Below are 26,218 nucleotides of genomic sequence, written 5' to 3' on the forward strand. Positions count from 1 at the left end.
ATCATCTGGCTTTTCAAGTAAGATTTTTAATAAAATGTTTCTGTCCCACCAACTTTCTTCCCAAGCCGCATTATGGTTTGAAATTGAAGACAAATTAGATAACTTCTCCAGCTCCGTCTGCACTTCTATTTTTTTAGACTGTTGCCTTCATCTTTAAAGGACACCCCCCCCCCTCCACATACACACAACATTTACCTCCTCTTGGAGAGTTCAGAAAATCAACTCCTTTATTACTGCTTCTAATCTCATCAACTCTTCTCATGCCAATCTGGAACAATTCCTCATTTAAATTTGTGACTATCTTGAAATCCAAACCCACTGGCTTACCGAAGACTCTAGCCCATACAAGTTATTGAAAAGACAACTTTACCCTCCTTCACATAAATTTGTGATAAATACCAGCTACCAACAAAGCAAGGTCCTTTCTACAATAAGCTTTGACTCAAAATTATAAAGGAGCTGGGGGAATTGTTGGCAGGCCATAAACACTGCACTTGAAGTGCACCTTTAAAAATATGTTAGCCCAAAAACATTTTGTGGGTAACATACAAATAGCTGAATTCTTTGATTTACCCTACTGACTATACCATAAGAGAAAAAAGGGCTCATAAACTAAACATCTCCACTTCCTCCAACAGATAGGATAATATGTGGCACAATACATGACTAACATCCAGTTCTGTTTTTGCTTTTCTTTTGGATCAAAATTTCTGAATAGATGCTATTGACTTCTGAGTGATTGTATAAAGCTGGACTTGCCCTGCACAGAAAATGTTGGAGATGTGACAGCTCCAATGCAAACTTGTTTTACATAGTCTTTTTGAATGTGAAAGTATACCTACATTTTGCAAGGAGACCAGAGTAGGGGTTTCTGGGGTACGATAGCTTAGACAGGCCTTTGTTCTCATGTTAGTCTTACAACAGGGAAACATGAGCTAACACACAGTAAGACTGTGTCTGGTCTGTGTAGAAGGTGTGGTAGTGGGGGAAGACTAGTTGTGTTCTCCCAAGAAATGCAAATCCAATTCCCCCCACCTGAGACATCAAAATGAGGCACCATTCATAGCCGATGTTCAGAATAATGTCACATGCACTCTGCTGAGCTGGGGGCTCCTCAAGTTTGACTTGACTGGATACGGTTTTGGCAGGGATTCGATTAAGGCACACTACAATGACAGGCCGAGTATCCCCGTCTTCTATGTGACAACTGCTGAGCCACCAGGCAACGCAAGGATTTATGGGTAGGAAGAGCAGTTTATTCTCTCAGCTCATAGGTTGGTCCCTGCGACTCAAGCCTGAGACATTAGCTGAGCAATGTGTGTAATCTTACAGCAGTGGTTCCCTGTGTTTTGTGGCAATAATGGTTCAAAATAGAAGAGTTCAATCTCCAGTGCTATAAATCCAGTAAAAACCACTCAAAACAAGAGAGCCACATTTTTTAGCTGAGGCTTTTATTGCAGCATAGATCTAATCTGAAACCGTTAAATCAATGTTCTGATGTTCGCGAATGGAAAAGCTTCTTGATTCTTTGCTTGTGCAAAACACCGAGTGACTTGTGCTGTGAAGAAGTACGTCCCTGCATATAATTGAAAATGGATGACTTGTAAACCCCTGATTGTGGCTGTGGCAACGGAAATTCTCAAAGATCTCACACTGCAACCCCACAAATGAGGCCAATGCAATTGACGCTTTCTGCTGCTGCTCTCAAAATAGATCACTGACGCTCATCCAAAATACTGTAATTAATAGCCCAGACTGGAGCCAGACAAAACAGCATAAGGGTAAGAACTGAGTGATCAAACTGTCACTGCATACCATCAGTGAGAGAAAATGGAAGGAATATTGATTCCCTAGTGGACCACAGCTAACAGCTCATTGTCTGCTACTACCCCATTTAGGGCTAGATGGTGCCCCACAAAGTACCATCTTGTGCTAGGCACAGCACGTGGCACAACACCCATGCGGGGAACTAGGGTAGGCAGTGGGCCAGATCCTCTGTTGCCCTGCATTTTATGCAGCCATTGACACCAGTGCAAAGTGGGTGCAAATGGTTACCACCTTAGTTTAGTATATTTTACACTTGCTCTGCTCTGGTGTAAGTGACTACACAGGGCAATGGAGAATCAGGCCCAATGCATCTAAGGGCTTGTCTACATTACCTGCTGGATCGACGGGCAGCAATCGATCCAGCGGGGGTCGATTTATCACATCTAGTCTATATATGATAAATCAACCACCGAGCGCTCTTCCGTCAACTCCAGTACTCCACCCAGGGCGAGAGGCGCAGACAGAGTTGACAGGAGAGTGTCAGCCATCAACTTACCGCAGTCAAGACACCACAGTAAGTAGATCTAAGTACATCGATTTCAGCTATGTTATTCACATAGCTGAAGTTGCATAACTTAGATCGATCCCCGCCCCCTAGTGTAGACCAGACCTAAAGGAGGGATAATCCATTCCTAATGTATAGGCTGCAGCACCCAGGAGGATGGTGCATCCTGTTTCCCCTTGCCATTCTTCCAGCCTGCCTCATATACCAGTGAGGAAGGCGGGTAGAACACAGACCTGATTAATTCCCATCAACACCAGCAGGGAAGCAGTCCCTGTTCTCCCATCAATGCAAGGACTGCGGTTGTGACAGATATTGTGTTGGGCACGCAGGTGGCAACAGAAGGAAAGAAGAAGGCTCCGAAGACCCTCACTTAACCCTACATATCTGTATTTAGGCCCATCTCAGTGTGCTTCTCCCCTATACTTTTTCTGGTGCTAATTTATCACAGCCTGGATTGAGATACAGGTAAGATCCCAGCCTACTATCCTAGAATGTCAGAAAGATAGCCCCATTCAAATTCCAGTCTTAATAAAATATTAAGGCTCTCAATTTGGCATGCAGAAAGTGGTTATTTATAAAGGTTATTGGTCCAAACCTTCTCTCTCACTTGTAAGTGCACTGACTTTGAGGAAGTTTCCCCTGACCTATAGCCATATAAGAGAGGAGAACCATACACCTATCTTTTAAAAATAGCCTCTTTGATTATTATTAAAATATCAAGGTTTTCAACTTGGCATGCAGAGTCACTCCCTCTCCCTACAGACTGCACGGAGGATGGAGAAATTTAGCATTTGCATTACCTACCACTACCTAACGTGCATCCGTAAGTATTTATAGGATGGATTAAAATCTATTTCACCAGAGCTAGAATGACACGAGTTGTCAGACTTGTCCTACCTGGATAGCCTGGGGTCATTCAGTAATTGCAGTTTCTTTTAAAGGTGGTGTCTGCAATTGAGACACTTCCACCCTGAGGGGGAGATTTTTTCAAAGTTACTTTGGAAGATTTGGGACCAAATTCCCATTAAAAGTAATGGGCATCAATTGGCTATTCTGATCTTTCAGGGAGCTTTGAAAATCTCAGCCTTACTCTTTTGGATGGCAGCATAATTCCAGGTGTTTGATGTGTTTGCATGGAGGCGGTCCATTTGGATGTGTGACAGGAACAGAAGTGCTCCGGTTTGGACGCTCCAGGGAAGTCTCCAAGTGAGAGTAGATGTGCACAACTTCTCCATGCTTGGCCCCTAGATCTGGGCACACAAGCTGCCTGTGTTTCTTGACTATACCTGTGGATTTAGCCACCATGGTTTTCAAAATGTAGCTTGGCTGCCTACCTTGTTGCTAAAAGCAAGTGTCCCTGTGCTACTCTGGGGCTCAACCACTCAGCAGGAAGCCAGGTGCGGTCTGGGGAACACCCACACAGCTCCAGGAAACACTAATGCTGCTTAAACTGCTACTGCTGGAGAAACAAATGCACAGCACAGAAGAGGCTACTGTAGCACATACTTTCCACAAAATGGTACCTTTCATTAACAATGGAAAGCCTCATTAGAGACCATATATTTCCAGCAGCATCTTAGATGGATTAATCTCTCATGTTCCTGCCATCATGGTAGTATGAGCACCTCACAATCTTTAATGTATTGATCCTCACCACCCCGCTGTGAAGTGGGCAGTGCTATTATCCCATTTTATAGATCTGGAACCATGGCAGAGACTCGCTGATTTGTCCAAGGTCCACACAGGAACCCTGTGTTGGACCCAGGAATTCAGCCCTTGTCTCCCTAATCCCAGCCCTAACCACTGGACCATCCTTCCTTTATCACACTAATCCTGCTAGCAGCCTCACATACACATGGAGAAGGAAGCAAGACAGGGAGAATTCTGCACAGATTGACCCCTAAGTCAGGCAAAGGCAAGTCTGGGTTTGCAGCAACTGAAGTAGGGCTAAGCCCCAATCCCCTCAAAGGTGAAAACCTTTGCTTGTCCTTGACTACCTTTAGGGGTCATCCATGGTACAGCTACACCAATCAATGGACAAAAACTGCTAGTGAATCAGAGCTATTCCAGTTGGTAGAGAGACCTCCCTTTGTCTACTGTGTGTGTATGCGTGTGTGTTAGTTTAAGCAATTCAGAGTGGATTTCTTAAGTGAATTGGAGGTGCAGAGCAATCCATGTCTGGTGCCTAAATTCCTTAATCTACGATGGTGGCTGAGCTATGCCACCGACACGGCTAAATCAGAGGTGTGTGGTTGAGCGTATGGGAATCTGAGGGCTTTTGAAAATGCAAGTTGAGCAGTCAGACCCTTTAGTCAAAGCTTGGACCTGCCTTCTCAAAGCACTCAGGGGACTTGAGTGCAACTAACAAGCTGTCCTGCAAATCCCCAGAGAACGCAGGCATATCCCATTTGGAACATGCACCAGGCCACTCATGCCCATGCAAGCTTTTGAAAACACCAGCATTAATCCAGTTATACTCCAGGCGAAGCACTCTGCTCGATCAGCCTGTACCTCCGAGTTCTACATTTTCTGCCAAATACTGAATCCTTTCATCGCTACATGTTCATGTCTTGCCATTTTGTTCAGCCTTTTATCATATCAGCCTCTGAGCATTTTGTTTGAAACTGACTGGAAATAACATTCCTCTCCTGCCTCCTCTACCCCCAGACAACCGAACCTACAAGTGATTGAGAAACACAAGCACCTATAGACGCCTTTCGCTGTTGTGACAGACTACGCTATTATGGTCACCACTTTTACAAAATGATGATAAATCTTGTACAAAGTATGCCCTGTGAGGTATTACTGGAAAAGTCAGTCTGCTGAATATTGTTGCCCTGTTAAAATGCGTGTATTCATATTGTATATGGAGTTATGAGATTTTGCTATATGTTTGTTACTGAAACATGTTATGAGTCTGGGGAAGACCCACAGACTAGCTCTTTAGAAACAACAAAAAGAACTATAAACAAAGGACTGGCATGTCATCCCTGGAGACACCTCAAGCTGCATGTACACAGAAGGTGCAAGCAAGAATTTGCAATCCATATGAAGGACCGAGTGCAGAGCACTGGGGGGAAATGGGGCTGCCTGACCCCATGACACAACTAGGACTTTTCCAGAAAAAGGAGTCAAGATATAAAAAAGAGGGAACAAAGGTCCCTGGCCACTTCTCTTCTCCCCCATCTCTACTGAAACAAGATTGCTTGAAAGACTTGGAACTAGGGAAGATTGGTCCCAGGCTGGGAAGGGACCCCAGCCTGTGTACTGAGAACTGCCTGCAACATCCAGAGAGATGAGAAAAGCTGTTTGCTTCAAATTTAGCCTTAGTAAAGTTTAGGAAGCAACTTGCAGCTTTTAACCTTTTCTAACCATTTCTGATCGTATACGCTTATATCACTTAGGGCTAGTCTACACTACCCGCCTGGATCGGCGGGTAGAAATTGATCTCTCGGGGATCGATTTATTGCGTCTCATCTAGACGGATAAATCGATTCCTGAATCGAAGCGCATACTCCCACCTCGTCAGGAGGTGTAATTGCCGTCGACGGGGGAGCCGCGGCGGTCAATTTGCCGCAGTCCTCACAGCGGGGTAAGTCGAATAGGATACGCCGAATTCAGCTACGCTATTCCCATAGCTGAATTTGCATATCTTAAATCGACCCCCCCCTTAGTGTAGACCTAGCCTTAGAATCTTTCTGTAGTTAATCCAAATTATTTTAATGTTTTACCTAAACCAGTGTGGTTTTGGCTGAGGGGCTTGGGGAATCGACTCAGGTTAACAAGGGCTGGTGCATATTCATTTTCTTTGATAAAATGATGAATTTACGAGTTTGCACTGTCCAAGGGGGACTTGAGCTGTGCAAGACATATGTCTGGGGTGAAAGGTTGGGATTAGGGATATGCAGGTGTCATCCTCTATGTAATTCAAGAGTGGCCGAGCATAGCCGTCTGGTATGTCTGGAGGCGACTTGCATGCTAGAAGCTGGGTGAGTGGGCAAAGTAGCAGCTCACGCAACAAAGCAGAACATAGTGGACACCAGACTGGATAAGTATGGGGGCACATCTGTCCTATGATCTGGATTGTCCCCTAGGGAATGTCACACCCGTTGATTAATCCTCAGTGCTATTCCCAGATAAAGCTACATTGAGTTAAGTACACTAACAGTACCTAGGTCCAAAGCAACTCATCCAGAGCCTGATCAGGGCACAAACCAAACCCCACTAATCTGAACACTCCTGAAATTGGGGGGTGTTTGGATCTGGATCTGAACTTTTCAAGTATGGCCTGTTTCTCTCTCACACACAGCCACAAGCCCAATTATATTTTCACCTAGTTATTTATTTATGTGCAGACATTTATCTGAGAGCTGAACTCTGCTTCACTCTTCTGGCTGCAAGGGCAGAAGGTAAGGCAAATTATTTCTGTTTCAATCTATGCGGTTTATTACTGCTCCTAGATGCACACGTATCTCCCAGCTAAGCAAGGACACTGTAGAAATAGAAGGGATTTTAGACAAATATTATTGGGGCATGAAGAAAGAATGAAAAATTAAGGACTGTTTAGTTTAGAGAGGGTTCCTGATTGGTTTGTATCACTCTGCATGATATAGAATAAGGGCCTGATTCTCTCATACACTAAGGGCTTCTTTTCACATAAAAGTTTTATTGCTTAAACTATAAAGGGAAAGTCAAAGCAGTACAACCCCCTAAGATGAATGAAGTGATATCAATATAAGAGTCCTTATACTGGTAGGACTAATCCCATAGAGGAAGAAAAGTGAGCTATAAGGCACTTCCATACTGTGACGTTGTGCAGTCTATATGGTTTTATAAAAACATGATAATAAGTTAATATAATGTAACTGGAATAGTTTTATAAAAACATGATAAGTGAATATAATGTAACTGGAATATGCTTCATGCAAAAGGTCTCTTGTAAGGTATCATTACAAAGCTTATAATCTACTGAGTGATCATCCTATTTGTATAAATGTACCACTCTTATATCTACAACTAGAAATATAAAATATAAATCTGAGGGCCTATCGTAATTATGCAAAGTGTAGGCCATTAATGGTGGTCTGAAATCTTGATGACTCCCATTGTCTGCAGATGGCTGTTTACGTGTGAGTCTTCCTGTATATGTGTGTGCTGGCAAGTGGGTAATGAAGTCTTGCAGTGACATGTGATCATGTCACCTGAATTGGAATCCATCTTTAACCGGGTGCTTTTCCGGGGGGGGGGGGCGGGGGTGGAAACCCAGAGGGACAAAGGGTTCCCGCCTTATGCAAAAGATAGATATATAAAGGGGTGGAACAGAACAAAGAGGAGAGCGAGGAGCCATCATGAAGAATCCCCTAGCTATCACCTGAGCTGGAACAAGAGCTGTACCAGGGGAAAGAATTGTGCCCAGGCCTGGAAGGTGTCCAGTCTGAGAAAAAACTTACTGAAGCATCTCTGAGGGTGAGATTTCTGTATTCAGTTTGATTAGACATAGATTTGCGCATTTTATTTTATTTTGCTTAGTGACTTACTTTGTTGTGTCTGTTACTACTTGAAACCACTTAAATCCTACTTTCTGTATTTAATAAAATCACTTTTTACTTAGTAATTTACTCAGAGTATGTACTAATACCTGGGGGAGCAAACAACTGTGCATATCTCTCTATCAGTATTATAGAGGGTGAACAATTTATGAGTTTGCCCTGCATACGCTTTATACAGGGTAAAATTGGATTTATTTGGGTTTAGACCCCATTGGAAGTTGGGCATCTGAGTGCTAAAGAGAAGCACACTTCTGTGAGCTGTTTTCAGGTAAACCTGCAGCTTTGGGGCAAGTAATTCAGACCCTGGGTCTGTGTTGGAGCAGATGGGAGTGTCTGGCTCAGCAAGACAGGGTGCTGGAGTCCTGAGCTGACAGGGAAAACAGGAGCAGAGGTAGTCTTGGTACATTAGATGGCAGCTCCCAAGGGGGTTTCTGTGATCCAACCCGTCACACATATCCGTATAATTGCATCCACATTTTTAAAAAAATCACTCTCCTAAGTTGAATAGTTACACTGGTAAAGCTTTTAAAGTGTAGACCAGGCCTCAGGACACTTTTCATTGCCAAAGTAGTTTAAAGAAGCCTTAACTGAAATGAAAATTAGGCCCAAGATAAAGTTTGTGTGTTCCTATTCACCCTCACAATATGAGGACAAAGGGGTAGTCAATGAAACTGAAAGGCAATAACTTTAAACACGACAAAAGGGAATAGCTCACTAATAGCCCTGGTCTACACTGGGGCGGGGGGAGATCGATCTAAGTTACGCAACTTCAGCTACACGAATAACGTAGCTGAAGTTGATGTACTTAGATCGACTTACAGTGGTGTCTTCACCGCGGTGAGTCGACTATTGCCGCTCCCTCGTCAACACTGCTTGCGCCTCTCACGGCAGTGGAGTACAGGAGTCAACGGGAGAGCGCTCGGGGGTCGATTTATCGCATCTAGACTAGACGCGATAAATCTATCCCCACTGGATCGATCGCTGCTGCCGATCCGGCGGTTAGGGTAGACATACCCTAAAACACATAACATAAGAAACCCATGAAAATCATTCATTGATTAAGTAGTGTCATTTCAGTGGAATTAAGTGTGTTCTAATTTGGCCATGCCTTCCTTATCCTACAAAGTCTAAGCAGACCTACTTAACTCCCAAACAACATTTCTGATGTAATACATGGAGATAAAATGAATTGACACCTTTGCTGACAGTCTTAGCAGAGAAGCTAATGACTGAATGGGATAGGGAAATTGAACTACCCCTTCACATCCTTACAGTGATCCCTTCAAGTAGTACAAAGGGAAATTTAAGACCAGAGGAAATGGGTTAATAGTACTGTAGTTGTGTTGTTCGCTGACATTTTGTTCCTGGACTACGAAGGAGTAAAAACCAGAACTCTCCGTCAATGTAATGGACAAAAACATGTGGAGATAGATGTTCTTATGTATTGAACATAGTCCTGGCCTTATTGCAGAACTGCTTGAAAATATTTCTTTCCCCCAGAAAATAAGACAAGTTGTAATTCTTCCAGAGATCCCTTATCATTTAGGTTTATAGATATGTGAGTAACAGTTTTTGTTCAGGAAGAAGCAAAAAGAAAGGGCAGGGAGAGGTAAGAGATGAAGCAGGATTCTGTGCAAAAAGAAAAAAAAATCTGAATTATTTTGTGAAGTTAAGAAAAACAAACTGGTAATCACCAATGGTACGAGCCGGATGTATGTAGCTATAAGGGAAAAATGAGAGAGACAGTCATGAAAATGAAATCAATTGCAGTTAAGTGCTTAAGAGTCAGATTTTTAAAGGTATTTAGGCACCTAGATTCAGATAGGTACTCTTTAAATCCCACTAGGCACCTAAGCACCTAGGAATCCAAGTCTAACTGGGGGAAAAAAGTCAATGAGACAGGCTAGGTGCTTCAATCGCTTTTGAAAATGGGACTTTGTTGCTTTTCATTACTTGATTTTTCTGCGATTCTGGTAACTTTATAGCCAGCACTTGTACTCTGTTCTTTTCTGCTCAAGGACAACTTTGAAAATGAGAAATTAATCTCACAGAGTTTCTTCTTCCTAGTAAAACATTTCAGTAAATGAATCAAACAGTGTCATCAATGTGACTTTTGTCACCTCTGTGTACACTATAATTACATTGCTGAGTGAACGTGCATAGCAATCAGAATTAAAACACTTGGAGAGCTTAATTGCAAGATGGAAGAAGGGTCCTTTAGTTCAGTATACAAAGCTTTCTTCTTTAGGAGGGCAATGTTGGGGAGTGAGAAGAAAAACCAACAAGGACCAGCAAGTGCAAAGACATTACACAAATCTTTCTTGTCAGCTATTATAAGATACTCACTCATTAGCATTGCTCTCTTTCCTTGACTGCAGTAACAGGGTCTCGCAACAGAAGCGGCAAAGGCCATCAAAGTCCAGTGTTCCACTGATCAATTTGATGTTTAATAGGCTGAAGTAAGAAGATTAAATTACAGTCTGCTGTGACCTACAGTGACCAGATGTCCTGATTTTATAGGGACAGTCCCGATATTAAGGACTTAGTCTTTTATTTACCCTCCATCCCCATCCCGATTTTTCACACACTTGCTGTCTGGTCACCCTACTCTGACCTGATAAGTTATTCAGTTATTTAAACGTCAGTTATTAATTGCCTTGTGATCATATTGGGATGTTGCACCAAATATATTACTGAAGAGGGTGGACACTTGCAAAGCCCTGGGAACAATTCTTTTCAAGCCCTCTATGAATCTGTCCTTGATGTGTGAACCTCCAATCTGGGAAAAAAGGATAGGTTTCTTAGGACCTAGCCATAGGAAAGATTTTTTCACACAAGTTTAGCTACTGTTAAGTGGAAGAAGTATTGAAAACTGAAAAGCAATACAAGTTGTTCATGTAACTTTCCTAAGTCTGGTTTGCCATTTGACAGACTTAAGGCTTGCAACCATCCAGAGATTTTAAAAGTTCTTTTGCTACTGTGAGGTATAAAGAATATTAGATCACTTATGACAGACAATCTAGCAAATGTTTAAGTGTTTTGCACAGATATTAGCCATGTCACACCTGCTAGTATAAAATAAATAGTCAAGTCAGTCATAATCATCAAATAATGGAGCTGGCTGACTGCTGCAAAACAATTTTTCTTCATTCAAATTCCAAGTGTCCTTTTGGTTTAACTATGTGTGGCCAGTTCTGTTCATCACACAAACATTTGTGCATGGCTAGGGGCTCTTTCATACAAATGCATGGGGAAGAGACTCTTCATACAAATAGCTATATTAACAAGGGCATCTATGCACAAACAATGAATAACAAAATTAATGAATTTTGTTATTCATTATTGGCTAGGCCTCAATGATTATTTGTTATTTTCATGACTCAGAAGTGTCAACCTTCCCATCAGGGTGCAGAAACAATATCGCCTGACTTAGTTGACCATGCTCATGCTACAAATAGTGTCAAGAACAAATCATGTCAGACCAACCTGATAGCTTTCTTTGACAGGTAACAAGCCTTGTGGACAGGTGGGAAGTGGTAGATATGGTATATCTTGACTTTACTAAAGCTTTTGATAGTGTCTCGCCTGACCTTCTCATAAACAAACTAGGGAAATACAACCTAGATCGAACTACCATAAGGTGGGTGCATAAGAGTAGTTATTCATGGTTCACAGTCATGGTGGAAGGGCATAATGAGTGGGGTCCTGCAGGGATCAGTTCTGGGTCCAGTTCTGTTCAATATTTCATCAATGATTTAGATAATGGCATAGAGAGTACATTTATAAAGTTTGCGGATGATACCAAGCTGGGAGGTGTTGCAAGTGCTTTGGAGGATAGAATTATAATTCAAAATAATGTGGACAAACTGCAGAAATGGTCTGAAGTAAATAGGGTGAAATTCAATAAGGACAAATGCAAAGTACTCCACTTAGGAAGGAACAATCAGTTGCACACATACAAAATGGGAAATGACTGCCTAGGAAGGAGTACTGTGGAAAGGGATCTGGGGGTCATAGTGGATCACAAGCTAAATATAAGTCAACAGTGTAACACTGTTGCAAAAAAAGCAAACATCATTCTGGGATGTATTAGCAGGAGTATTGTAAGCAAGACATGAGAAGTAATTCTTCCGCTCTACTCCGCACTGAATAGGCCTCAACTGGAGTATTGTGTCCAGTTCTGGGTGCCACATTTCAGTTTTCAAGTATGTAAAAGGTTGTTACAAGGAGGGAGGGAGAAAAATTGTTCTTCTTTCCTCTGAGGATAGGTCAAGAAACAATAGACTTAAATTGTAGCAAGGGCGGTTTAGATTAGACATTAGGAAAAACTTCCTAACCGTAATTGTGGTTAAACACTGGAATAAATTGCCTAGGGAAGTTGTGGAATCTCCATCATTGCGGATTTTTAAGAGCAGGTTGGACTAACACCTGTTAGGGATGGTCTAGTCTCTCAGTCTGTTATGGCACCCAAGTGCGGCGTCACCGAGGGCCCCCTTCCTCTTCCCTTGACCCCCATGCCTGGTCAAGAGGTGCTGCACCCCGGTAGCTTGGCTGCCGGGGCTCCCAGTCCCAACCCTGATCCTGCCCCCATACCTATCCCCACCACTGCCCCTACTTCCTCTCCTTCCACCTCCCATGTTGTTGCCACCCCTGGGTTGTCTCATTTCCCTTTTTGCTAGATTATCTTCGGAAGGTGGCTTTCATGTTTCCCCCGTCCCAACCCATTAGGTGCTGCTGTTTTCCCTCCACTGTCCTCTCCTGCGCCAGGGTCTGAGACGGCCTGGGTGGCACCAGCAGAATGGGTGCTGTGCTGGGGGTCTGCCCTCTGCCTGCCCGTCTCAGAAGGCCACGAGGCTGTCAAGGGAACCCAACCGGGGGATTCCTGGAGATCTGAGACCCCAACCCCCTGATGCGTTGCAAGACGAGCTGTGCCTTTTTCTCCTGGACACTCGTAGATCCAGGAATAAGGTGCAGCTCGCTCTCCAGCGCTGGGGAGACTTCCATAGCATTCTTCAGGCCATGAGGGCCATTTTGGGACAGGGTAAAGGGACCCGGAAGCAGGGCGCTGTGGCCTACCAGCAGGCCCGCAGCTTCCCTGACTCCCATATGGCTTTTGGGGTCGGTCACAGATTGCTGCGGGGCCCAACGGCGGCCGTTAGCATCCCTACCTGCAAAGATCCTCCCCAGCCCTCATCATGGCACTGATCACCTGTGCCACACTAAATACAGGGGCTGTAGGATGAGTCTCCGCAGGTGCTCTCCTTCCTTCAGGATGGGGGGTACTCTGATTTTCCTGCAGGAGAACCATATGGATTCAGCCACTGAAGCTAGCTGGGGGTTGGATTGGGGGGACAGGGTCTATTTTAGCCACCTCACAGTTAGTACGGTTGAAGTGGCCACCCTGTTTTCCCCCAACCTACGGCCTGAGGTGCTGGGGGTTGCCTAGGTTGTGCTGGGTCGCCTGCTGCTCCTCCGGGCCTGTGTGGAGGGGCGGACGTTGAACCTTGTCAATGTCTATGACCTGACATTGGGCCTGGAGTGGGTGCATTTCTTGCAGCAGGCATCTGCCTTCCTCAGCTCCTTGTATCCTCGCGAGTGCCTGGTCCTGGGCGGGGCCTTTAACAGTACCCTCGAGCGGTGCCCGGACGCCGCAGGCATCCTCCAGGAGATTGTGGATCATCACTCCCTGGTGGATGTCTGGCGCGACCTCCCCCTGGGCCTTCTATGCCAACCTCTTCTCCCCAGATCTGACCGATGCCGATGCTTGAAGGGTGCTCTGGGATGCCCTCCCGATGGTCAGCACGGGTTACCGGGACCAGTTGGAGCTAGCTCTCACACTGACTGAGTTCTCTGAAGCCCTCTGTCTCATGCCCACTAATAAATCTCCAGGCATGGAGGGGCTGATCACGCTGTTCTACCATGTGTTCTGGGACATCTTCAGCCTGGACCTTATTACTGTCTGGGCCAAGTCCTTAGGGAGCAGGGTCCTCCCTCTCTCATGCAGGCGAGCTGTGCTCACCTTGCTACCCAAGAAGGGGGACCGCCGCAACCTTCAGAATTGGCATCCTGTCTCGATCCTCAGCATGGACTACAAGGTCGTAGCGAAAGCCATCTCGCTGCAGCTGGGGTCCGTGCTGGTGGATGTGGTCCACACCGACCAGACCTACACTGTCCCAGGCCGTTCCATTTTCAACAATCTGTACTTGGTCCAGAATCTCTTGGAGCTCAGGTGTAGGGATAGTCTGTCGTTTGCCCTCCTGTCTATGGACCAGGAGAAAGCGTTCAACCGGATGGACCATGGGTATCTCCTGGGCACTCTGCGGGGGTCTGGCTTTGGACCACAGTTTGTGGGTTTTCTCCAGGTGCTATACACCTCCGCAGAGTACTTGGTCAGTCTCAACTGGACCCTGACCGAACCGGTCAGCTTCGGGTGAGGGGTATATTGGGGTGCCCGCTGTCGGGCCTACTGTATATTCTGGTGATTGAGCCCTTCCTCTGTCTCCCCTGCTGGAGGGGGACGGGGTTGGTGCTTCAAGAGCTGGAGTTGCAGCTGGTCCTGTTGGCGTTCGTCAATGACGTGCTCCTTGTGATCCAGGACCCAGGTGACCTGGTGCAGGTGGAGGCCTGCCAGACTACCTACTCAGCGGCCTTCTCCACCCAGGTCAGCTGGGTCAAGAGCTCTGTCCTGATGGTTGGGGACAGGTGGCAGGCGAGCTCCCTCCCACCCGCGCTTCAAGCCATCCGGTGGAGCGCAGGTCCACTGCTCTATCTCAGCGTTTATCTTTCCGCCACGCATCCTTCTCTGCCAGAGAAGTGGCGGGATTTAGAGGCCAGGGTTGGTGAGCGTCTGCAAAGAAGGCAGGACTGCTCTGATGCCTTTCCCTGCGGGGGAGGGCACTGGTGCTTAACCAACTAGTCCTGTCCATGCTCTGGCACCGGCTCAACATCCTGAGCCCGGCCCTGGGGATCCTAACCCGGCTCCAGAGGTTGGCTCTCGAGTTCTTTGGCCAGGACTGCACTGGGTCTCTGCAGGGGTTCTGAGTCTTCCCCTGGAGGATGGGGGACAGTGCCTGGTCTGCCTCCACAGCCAAGTCCATGTCTTCCACCTCCAGGCCCTGCAGAGACTCCTCTCTAGTGCAGGTAATCTGGTGTGTACTTCAGAAGGTGAGGGCAGCCTTATCACCTGCTTCTCAGGTTTACCTCGAGCGGGTCCTGCGGGAGGGTGCTCCCCGCCCACCCTACACCCCAGGCTCTCTGGATCTTTGCATAGGTCCCCTTCCCCATGATCCCCATCCCCTGCACTGAAAGCACAATCAATATACCATAGATAATGGCTCCTGTGAGTAAACATATGTTACAAGGATATCTATTTTTATTTCAAAATAAAATCTACTGTCTCAAAAAGGAAAAGCTGCTGATGAATTGGTTTCTCCTTAAGTGTGCATTCTATGACCTGACTCCCTAAAAATAATATATCAAACTGAATAGACAAACACACAGCTTGGAAAAAAATAGGATTTTTAATAACTCATTAATATTATGATTTTGCCATTTATTACGGCAGTTTATTTTCTAGAGCTGTGCCTTTGCTTTGGCACAGAGGAACACTCGCAAACACTAACAGGGTTACAGAGCTGATGCCAAATTACTTTGTGTAAGGAGAGGACAGAGGAGGGCTGTCCACAGGGCTTCACAGAGATAGCTACTGAGTACAAAATGAGGACGTTATTCACAGAGTGACTTGATAGATGGCTTTATTTGAGTTTTGATGATGGAGCGAGACTTCGTTGTAAGGCATGCTAGTGTAGACTTTAAAATGAGATCGGACGTAATCAAATCCATTTAGGGCTCAGTCTTATGAGTGCTCAAGTCCCATAGCACCAAGAAGTTATTTTCATAGATTTCAAGGCCACACTGTGGTCATTTAGTCTGACCTCCTGTCTAGCACAAACCATAGAACTTTTCCAAAATAATTCCTAGAGCAGATCTTTTTAGAAAAACATCCAATCTTGATTTCAAAATATTCAATGATGGAGAATACGCCAAGACCCTTGGTAAATTGTTCCGATGGCTAATTACTCTCACTGTTAAAAATGTACACCTTATTTCCCGTCTGAACTTGTCTTGCTCCAATTTCCATCCATTGTATCTTGGCTAGATTTAAGAGCTCATTATTAAATATTTGTCTCCCCTGTAGGTACTGGCCGATTTGTTATAAAGTCACCCCTTCACCTTTTCTTTGTTAAATTAAATAGATTGAGCTCCTTGAGTCCATCACAATACAGCATATTTTCTAATCCTTTAATTCTTCTCGTGGCTCTTCTCCGAACCTTCAATTTCTCAACATCCTTCTTGACTTGTGGACATTAAACTGGACACATTATTCCATCAGCAGCCACAACAATGCCAAATATAGAGGTCAAACAACCTCTCTGCTCCTACTCAAGATTCCCATTTATACATCCAAGGATCACATTAGCCCTTTTGGGCACAGTGTTCCACTGGGAGCTCACGTTCAGCTGATTATCCACCATGACCCCAAACCGTTTTCAGAGGAGAGAGTTCTCCATTGTTTAATTATGGCCTCTGGTCTTTGTCCCTAGACTTATATCATTACATTTAGTCATACTGGTTTGAGAATTGGCCTGCTAAACCCAAGGTTGTGAGTTCAATCCTTGAGGGGGCCACTTAGGGATTTGGGGATTTACTTGGGGATTGGTCCTGCTTTGAGCAGGGAGTTGGACTAGATGACCTCCCGAGGTCCCTTCCAAACCTGATAGTCTATGATTCATACAAAATTGTATGTACATTTAAAATACAAATTGTTTGCTTGCTCCCAGCTTACCAAGTGATCCAGATTGCTCTGTATCCATGATCTATCCTCTTCGTTATTTACCATTTCCCCAATGTGTGTCTCATCCACAGAGCTTTTTTTATGATTTTGTTTTCTTCCAGGTCATTAACAGAACTGTTAAAGAGTGTTGGCTGAGTCACTACTGTTCTACATTTTGTTTCTTGCACAGAATATGTTGATTTATGGATTCTAAGCATGTACTTAATCCTTTGAAATACCTTCTTATTTCATTCCATTACTTTAGAATTTGTATAGTCATTTGTCATACTGATTGCCTCCCTCTTCGCTCTGTGAGGCGAATTTAAAAATGCAAAGGAGTTGGCAATTTAAAAATCAATAAATGGTTGACCAAATGGAGAACAAAGCAACGATCATTCTCCAGAAAAGAGCTGTAAGCTCTCAAACTGCTCCCTGAAAATTGTTTCTCCATTTTGTTTAACGGAAAACTATCATTTTACCTCTTGTAAACACTAATGTCTTTCCTTAATTGTTACTTTCCATAGAAAGTAATATCCTCAATACACTTTGGCCTCGATTTTTCAAAAGTGACTAGTTATTTTCAAAGCCTCAATTTCTGAGTGCCCAACTTGAGACCCTCTAAAAGTGTTCAGCACCAACCTTCTGAACATCAGGCACCTCAAAATCACTAGTCACTTTTTAAAATGTAGTACTTTTTTTATCTTCTTTTAAATAGATCAGAACATATGTCTCCAGTTCTGGGCTTGTAATGATCATAGAATTATAGAATATCAGGGTTGGAAGGGACCTCAGGAGGTCATCTAGTCTAACCCCCTGCTCAAAGCAGGACCAATCCCCAACTAAATCATCCCAGCCAGGGCTTTGTCAAGCCTGACCTTAAAAACCTCTAAGGAAAGAGATTCCACCACCTCCCTAGGTAACCCATTCCAGTGCTTCACCACCCTCCTAGTGAAAAAGTTTTTCCTAATATCCAACCTAAACCTCCCCCATTGCAACTTGAGACCATTACTCCTTGTTCTGTCATCTGCTACCACGGAGAACAGTCTAGATCCATTCTCTTTGGAACCCCCTTTCAGGTAGTTGAAAGCAGCTATCAAATCCCCCCTCATTCTTCTCTTCTGCAGACTAAACAATCCCAGTTCCCTCAGCCTCTCCTCATAAGTCATGTGCTCCAGCCCCCTAATCATTTTTGTTGTCCTCCGCTGGACTCTTTCCAATTTCTCCACATCCTTCTTGTAGTGTGGAGCCCAAAACTGGACACAGTACTCCAGATAAGGCCTCACCAATGTCGAATAGAGGGCAACGATCACGTCCCTCGATCTGCTGACAATGCCCCTACTTATAAAGCCCAAAATGCTGTTAGACTTCTTGGCAACAAGGGCACACTGTTGACTTATATCCAGCTTCGTGTCCACTGTAACCCCTCGGTCCTTTTCTGCAGAACTGCTGCCTAGCCATTCGGTCCCTAGTCTGTAGCAGTGCATGGGATTCTTCGTCCTAAGTGCAGGACTCTCCACTTGTCCTTGTTGAACCTCATCAGATTTCTTTTGGCCCAATCCTCTAATTTGTCCAGGTCCCTCTGTATCCTATCCCTACCCTCCAATGTATCTACCACTCCTCCCAGTTTAGTGTCATCTGCAAACTTGCTGAGGGTGCAGTCCGCACCATCCTCTAGACCATTAATGAATGAATAATTAATGATGCCCTGGCCAGAGGGAAAGGGCTTATATGTATGCACTCCCTTTGGGTGTGTTGGAGCCAGTGACCAGCCAATCAGCTAAGATGATACTCCCCTCTCCTCCCAGCTATACTTCTTTCAAGCTCAGGAAGGAGACACCCCTTATAAGGAGCCACAGTCCTTTCCCTCCCCCCCACCAGTCCATCCAAAGTCCACTTGCATTTGAGACTATAGGGGTGCATTTTGTATCTACTCTCATATAGTCCAGAATTCAGCACACTATGTTCCTGTGAAGCTAAGCCAGTTCAATAACTCAGATCAATATGTTTGTTCAGTGTCACACACAATGGAGCCCTGCTTCCTAATTGGTGCTTTGGGAGCTACTGGAATATAAACAGACACTAAAAATACAAAACACACAGAGCTACAGCTGTAGCCATTAGTAAGGGAGTATTTTCCCCTTCAAAATCAAGAGCAGTTCCTGGATGCAAAGTTCATGGAAGTCATTGAGAAACTATCCATTGACTTCAATGGGCTTCGGATCAAGACCCTAAAAAAAAAAATGTCCTTTGAGAGCAAATTACAAAAGACTGAAAATGAAATGCAGCACTGGCAAAGCTGGCAAAACTTCTGTATAAAAGAGCAGAAAATTTACAACTGATCAGATACATCTGGATTGTATTGTAGTTTCAGCCTAATTATGACTCAGTTTTGAAGGGCATAAAAAGCTAAGTGCTCATTCCAAACAAAAAAGCCACGGATTTTTTTTTAATCTCCTGGGTTTATAATGTAACCTTAGAGTGTTTAGAATCCATAATTACCTGCACTATCTGAAAATAGACTGTTAGTTCTATGCCTTGAGTGAACGTTATTCTAAAATGCAACTGCTCATGAAAATTCATTTATTCACATCTCCAAAGAAAGGTTTATATTCTGGAAGATGTTTTATGGAAAAAAAAATCAATCAAAGGACTTGGATGATTTTGAAGACAACATTATGATTTCCCCCGTACATTTTCAGCTGAAAATGTTCCAAACCCGTTCATCATGCACTACTCCTCCCTTGCATTTGTTACACTAATAACTAAGGGGCAACATATGGTGTTATTTAGTAATGTAACCCAAAAGATTAATCAGATGACAAGATATCATTACAAAGCAGACACTTTAAAATACATATTTTTTCTTTGCTTATTGGATTTACAGATAAATTATTCCACATAGAACGAAGAGATGCACATGGGAAAAGAAACAGAAAATAATGACTTTATCAATAATATTTTGCATATTGTCATTTGATGCATAAATATGCCTTTGCTAGAGCTGGTAGAAAAGTATTATATCTTTTTCTTTTCATTCAACATTTTTGGACCAAAAAAAAAAAAAAAATAGTTTGGTTTGTCATTTTCAAAACTCCCCGCTCCTAGGCAAGGGGAGAGAAAGGAAAAAAAGGGTGTAAGAGAGAGAAAAACAAATGACCACAGGAAAAAATGGTTTTCAAAAGCTAATTTTTTTTCCAATATTTGGGGGGTGGGAGGAGAAGTATAAGAAAAACCTCTATGGCTGTTCAACCAAAATGGACATTTTCCATTAAAAGGTCATGTCATTATGTTCTGTTATTTCAAGGGAAAAAATTGATTAGCTCTACTTCTTCCAAATAAGATATTAAATTAAAACAAATACTTTGCATTTATCTCTTGATTTTCAAGCCACATTGACTTTGGTGGACTTTAGATTAGTCCCTATTATTCGTTAGTGTATCTGCAACATATGACCTAAATCCTGTAAAGACTTATGCATGTGCTTAACTTTATGCACATAAGAGTCTCATTGAAGTAATTTACATGTCCCAAAAGTAAATGAATAGTATTCATGAAGGAGAGGATTTTCTATTTATCAGTGAGAGCCCATCCATGGAATGCAGAAGGGGGCAAGTCCTCAGTTGGTGTCATTTGACATAGCTCCATTAATTCCAATGGAACTAAAGTAATTTACATCAACTCAGGATCAACCTCTAAGTCTATTATTGAAACAGAAACACTGAGTCAATGGGATTACCCACGTGTGTCAAGTTAAGCACCTGGGGCCTGATCCTGCAGACACTTACACAAGTGGAGACAAGATCTATGGGGTTTTAAGTGTAGCTGAGATCACTTCATAGCAAATGATTACTTCAAGGAATGTAGGGTAGGCTTTTCAAAAGCACTCAACATTGGCCAATCTTTACTATTATTGAGGGAGGCAGTTTTGCCTAGTGGGTAGCACACCAGATTGGTACTGTGGAGAACGGGGTTTTACTACCAGCCCTGCCACTGTCCTGCTGGATGCTCCTGGCCAAATCACTTCACCACTCTGTGCCTCAGTTTTCCCATCTGTAAAATGGGGAAAACAATAGTGACCTCCTTTCTAAAGCACTTTGAGATCTACTGATGAAAAGTCCTCTATCTGAGCTAGGTGTTATTATTACTGAAGTCAAGGGAGCTTAACCATTTACTCAATGGGAGCAGAAGTAGATCAATAGGAGTGCTTTTGAAAACCCCATCTTGGCTTTTTTGTGTGGCCACAGACTACCAGAAGCTGATTACATTCAAGGAAATCACAGTTGTCACTTAAATGTGTTATTTTTAAATAACTTTTTTTTCTGTATGCTTCACTACAACTATTCCAAGTGCAAGCTTACTAAACTGCAACTGGTTAGATATGTCACACACAATCATTGCTTCACTTCCCTGACTGGAAGAAGATATGTTTGCATAAAGAATACTTGTTCATGTGAATTTAAACTCTGGTGTCCATGAATACTTGTGCATGTGACTTAGAAATTTGCTATCTACAAGCATTTTTACCAGTAAAACCTGATTAACTGAATGCTTTCCAGAAAATAACACCAAATGGGCATGAATTTAAATCATCTCCTCTTTGGGGCAGGTGGTATCTTTTTGTTCTTGGTTTGTACAGCACTTTGCACAAAGGGGTCCTGATCCAGGGCTGGGGGACTATCACGATACAAATAATAAATAATCATAAATGGACAGGTCTGAAAGTAAATAAAAAAAACTGATACAAATATGCAGGGTTTTTTTTGTATTGTTTACCCTGTTCTAGTTTTAAGAGTTTATTTTGCATCTATCCTCTAGGGTCTGTGTTATGATGAATTAATGAAGTGCCTATTACACGTTGACAACATTCAGTTTCCAAATGTATTTTCTGCATACATAGCAACAAGCACAGCAAATGCACGTAGATAGCTTGAATGATCTAGGGTGACCACAGAGCAACTGTGAAAAAACGGGATGGGGTAATAGGCCCCTATATAAGAAAAAGTCCCAAAAAACGGGACATCTGGTCACCCTAGAATTATCCAATTTACTCCATGTTTCACTACTACACTAATTTATTTATTTTTTTATAAGTTTGTAACCTTGGGTGAAATCCTAGCTCCAATTAGACCAATGGTAATTTTATCATTGACTTCAACGGGGCCAAGATTTCACCCCTCGTGTAGAATGTAATTGACCAAACCAAGAAATCATTCTCCAGTCCCCAGCCCCACCATGCTAACTACCCATTTGTTGTTGTGACAGTGGGCTCAATTCTCATCTACACTCAAGCCTCTTTGCACTGCTCTGACAAGGCCATGGGGCCGTAGAGGGGGTGTAAATTTCACATAACATTTACCTCCCCCCACACCCACTTTTTGTTCCAACAGTGCGTTCATGCGTGGCAAGCTGGGGTGTAAATCTATAGCTCACTAGGCTGTGTGAACGCTTCTACTGCACACTAAAAGTTCCCTGGAGCTTGAAATGGGAGTAGACAGTTAGCATGCGGCAGGGCTAGTGAGCTGTATATTTGCACCCCCAGTTGCCGTGTACTAACTCTCCAACTACACAACACCTAAGGGTATGATTTCTAGAAGCAATTGAAGGTGCAAGAGCAGCTCAGATAAGTGCTAGTTTGAATCTAGTTAACATGGCTAAAAAGAGCAGGGAAGGTGAGGTGGCGCGGACCCTGGCATGGGTTAGCAATGCCAGCGCCTCCCCAGGAGTGCAGGTGGACTTGTATAGCTTATAAGCCTGGGTTGCTACATCTTCACTGCTCATTTTAGCCGGGCGAGCTATGTCAGAGCTAACACGGCTGTGCTGCTTTTGTGAGCTGCAGTCACACCTCTGACTGCAGTGTAGACATACCTTAAGACTCCTTTACATTGTTAAAGTTGTGTGAAAAGGCCTTAATGTAAATGAGACTCTAGTCCTGTATTTGACACTCCTTACGAATACTTGTGTAACCCTTCTGCCTGGTATTGTCAGCAAAAATGGTCCGGTTCAATTTTCTAGGGGTTTTCTTAAAGACTTAACTAAAACCAGCTCGGGTTCCTGCTCAGAAGCTTGCACCATTATACACATTACTCTGGGTGCTCCGGACTGGTAATTCTGCCTCACTCACAAGAACTGAAAAAAGGTCAGCACTGCACAGGCTGCTCTACAACCTAACCCATCAAGAGCGATTTCAGCCATGCAGTGAATTGTAAAATTCAGACTTTAAACTTTGGCTGACGCTGTTCACAATAGGGGAACTAACCATTCCAACTATCAGAGGGGTAGCCGTGTTAGTCTGAATCTGTAAAAAGCAACAGAGGGTCCTGTGGCACCTTTGAGACTAACAGAAGTATTGGGAGCATAAGCTTTCGTGGGTAAGAACCTCACTTCTTCAGATGCAAGACATCTTATCGTTTCAGACTAACACGGCTACCCCTCTGATCTTAACCTTCTGTTTGTTAAGCTAAATAGATTGAGCTCTTTGGGTACGTCTTCACTGCAAAAAGACGTCTGCGGCTGGCCCATGTCAGGCTGATGGGGCGCAGTCCGCGGGACTAATTGCACTGAAGATGTTTGGGCTTGGGTTGGAGCCAAGGCTGTAGGGTCCTCCCCTCTTGCGGGGTCCCAAAGCTCAGGCTCCAGCCCCAGTGAAAGTTGCCATTTTGCTACATGACAAATTGTACTTTTTTCTGTGATGGGTGTGGGGAGGAGCGGGGGATGGACAATCCACCCTTAGCACCCATAGCCACAGGCTCACTCATTTCNTGGCACCTTTGAGACTAACAGAAGTATTGGGAGCATAAGCTTTCGTGGGTAAGAACCTCACTTCTTCAGAAGGGTGAGGTTCTTACCCACGAAAGCTTATGCTCCCAATACTTCTGTTAGTCTCAAAGGTGCCACAGGACCCTCTGTTGCTTTTAACCATTCCAAAGTTTCCAAAACTTCAGCTCAGAGTTAAGTGACTCAGCCTTCAATTCCACAACTGAGGGCACCATGAAATTCAGTGGGCTCTCTGAAGGCACATGTGCTGTCAATTTAAGGATCGGCGCCTTAGTTTTGTATCTGGGTCGTTCACAATGTAGATCCCATCTAATGTAGACGTTCAGGTTTAAGATCACTGTTGTAATGGTGAGCCTTACAAAAAATTCTGGGGTGAAATCCTGGCCTACTGAAGTCACTGGGAGCTCTCACATCTACTTCACTGCCTCTGGATTTTACCTGTGTTGTATATTGAAATACATTGTAAATGTGTTGAGAACACAATGACCTTTTCCTTGAACAAGTGTCAAGAGCAATAATCAACTTTCAAGAATGACATAAGATGGTGATTTAAGCATTTCCTGGTGTGCTAAATATGCTTTTATATTGTGCTTGGAAACCATCCCTTCTGCTTTCATTAAAAACTATGTTGGACAGAGCCAAAACAATCACATGGCGAAAAGCAATTGTGACCATGAATACACTGTGAATTATATTTCAGGATATGTTTTGAAGTCTTCTTCTGGTGATGATCTTACTGAAAAAGTGGTATTGTTTGTCACACCAGAAATATACTGTGACACTTTCAGAACAATATAGCAGATGCAACTTTTAAAAATCAAACTATGAATGTTTAACTTTTTCAGCTTTGTGTTTTGAAATGGAGTGAAATATGGCTTTGTTTCTGAGAAATCTCATGAATCACTAAGTCATTTTCCTTGTATCACAGCAATTAATCCTGTCTTCAGAGACAGCCACCAATTTTATCCTCCTTTTATTCTAAAGCAAATGAAAATGAGATCAACTTGAGAAGAACTCTGCATTAAAATATAAACTATTTTATGCAGAATAAAATGGAAACTTGGGGCCAAAACCTAAGTTGCTATAACTGGGGGGAGAAATTCACCATGTCCTATGTAAGTCATCAGGATTTACGCAGGACTTAAAAAGGTGCTTACGTTTTTTGTGGCCTCTCAGTACAGGGGGAGTTTCACTCGTTGGGTGAAATCCTAATGCCATTGAAGTTAGTGAGAGTTTGGTCATTAAGTTCAATGGCTCCAGGATTTCACTCCTTAACTTTGACTTCAGTAGGTCCTCCTGGATTTGGCCCATAGGATTTTATGTGATATTTATGCTGGTTTAGAATGCATCTGATACACCTTTGGGGTTCAGAGGTTATTGTTTTGGGGCCACAGGTGCAACCCTTGTTAGGTGTTGTACAGTGCAAGTACTTTTCCAGTGAAACAGAAAAGGGAATTTGTGCAGAAGTAAAGACAGTTTTAGTTTGATGCAGATTGTTTAACTGTGTTATTCCTCAATATCAAGGAAAAGAATAGAAGCTTATTTTTGTAAAGTTACTGTGGTTCCATACATCCATACAGGGATAACAAAAACTCTCTATGTCCCAGAAGTACAGCATATTCCACATGGTTATAGTGCCTCAAGGATTGGCAAAGAGTATAGTAGCTGAGAACATGATACTCAACTGAGAATGTCTAAAATATAGTGTTTCTATGTGTACAGTAAAAACAAGTGAGTAAAGTGACAACATTGGTACTAATAACTAACACGTACCAAAATAGAATACATAATCCATTCTTGCTATAGTCCTAAAACTACACCATAATGATCTTGCATCTGATTTCCCCAATTCACGGTCATTTTTTTAAATAATATTTTATGCACAAACAATTAATTCACTGCAAGCCGGGATGTGAATCTACCCTGCAGCATAGTAACTGTTTGTGAGGACCCTTCTGACATGCATTTACAATTGATTAGTCCTCTTTGAAATAAGACTAGACCAAACCACATTAATGAATTGTTAATGTGTGTCAGCAGAGTCCACAAGGACAGTTAGTCCACAGCAGGCTAGTGTGGGGCAGATTCACATTCCAATTTGCCACAAATTAAAGCTTCATGCAGATAAGCCTTCAGACAATGAGTATGTCTCTCATCTAGGGATCATCTTGTGTGTTTATATAACATTGAACAGACAAAGAGCAAATTTGTGTCTATGTTTTACAGTTAATCTGGAGATGCAATCCTTATTAAAATATATATCATTTTATTGTGATTATAGAAACACAGGCCAAATCTGAAAACGTGCCAGGCAGTTGACTTCAACTGCTATGTTATTATCAATTATTTGTATTATTTGTATTCCAGTAATGCCTAGGAGCCCCCTCTCCTCGTAGGCATAAATTGAAGTCTTACCTTACAAATACTCACTTCCCTGACCCTCTACAGTACACATACCGTGATGCTGACACTCAGTTTTGAATCACTTGTTGTATCCACATCTAGTACTACAACATGCATGAACTGTAACAGGTAGTTTAGCGAAGCTGACTCTAAGTTAGCTAATTTTCATGCCCTTGAAACAAGCAATCTTAATTATCATGCAGTTTTCCCAAACTCTCCCAGTTCTAACCTAGAAGTTTGAGACCCATCTGGGAAAAGATTTGTTACCTTAGCTTGTCAAATGCAGGAAAATTTTATACACAGCAGGTTTTTTCCCCAAGTAGGATA

The sequence above is a fragment of the Trachemys scripta genome, chromosome 6 (assembly GCF_013100865.1).
Source record: "Trachemys scripta elegans isolate TJP31775 chromosome 6, CAS_Tse_1.0, whole genome shotgun sequence".
Taxonomy (NCBI): domain Eukaryota; kingdom Metazoa; phylum Chordata; order Testudines; family Emydidae; genus Trachemys; species Trachemys scripta.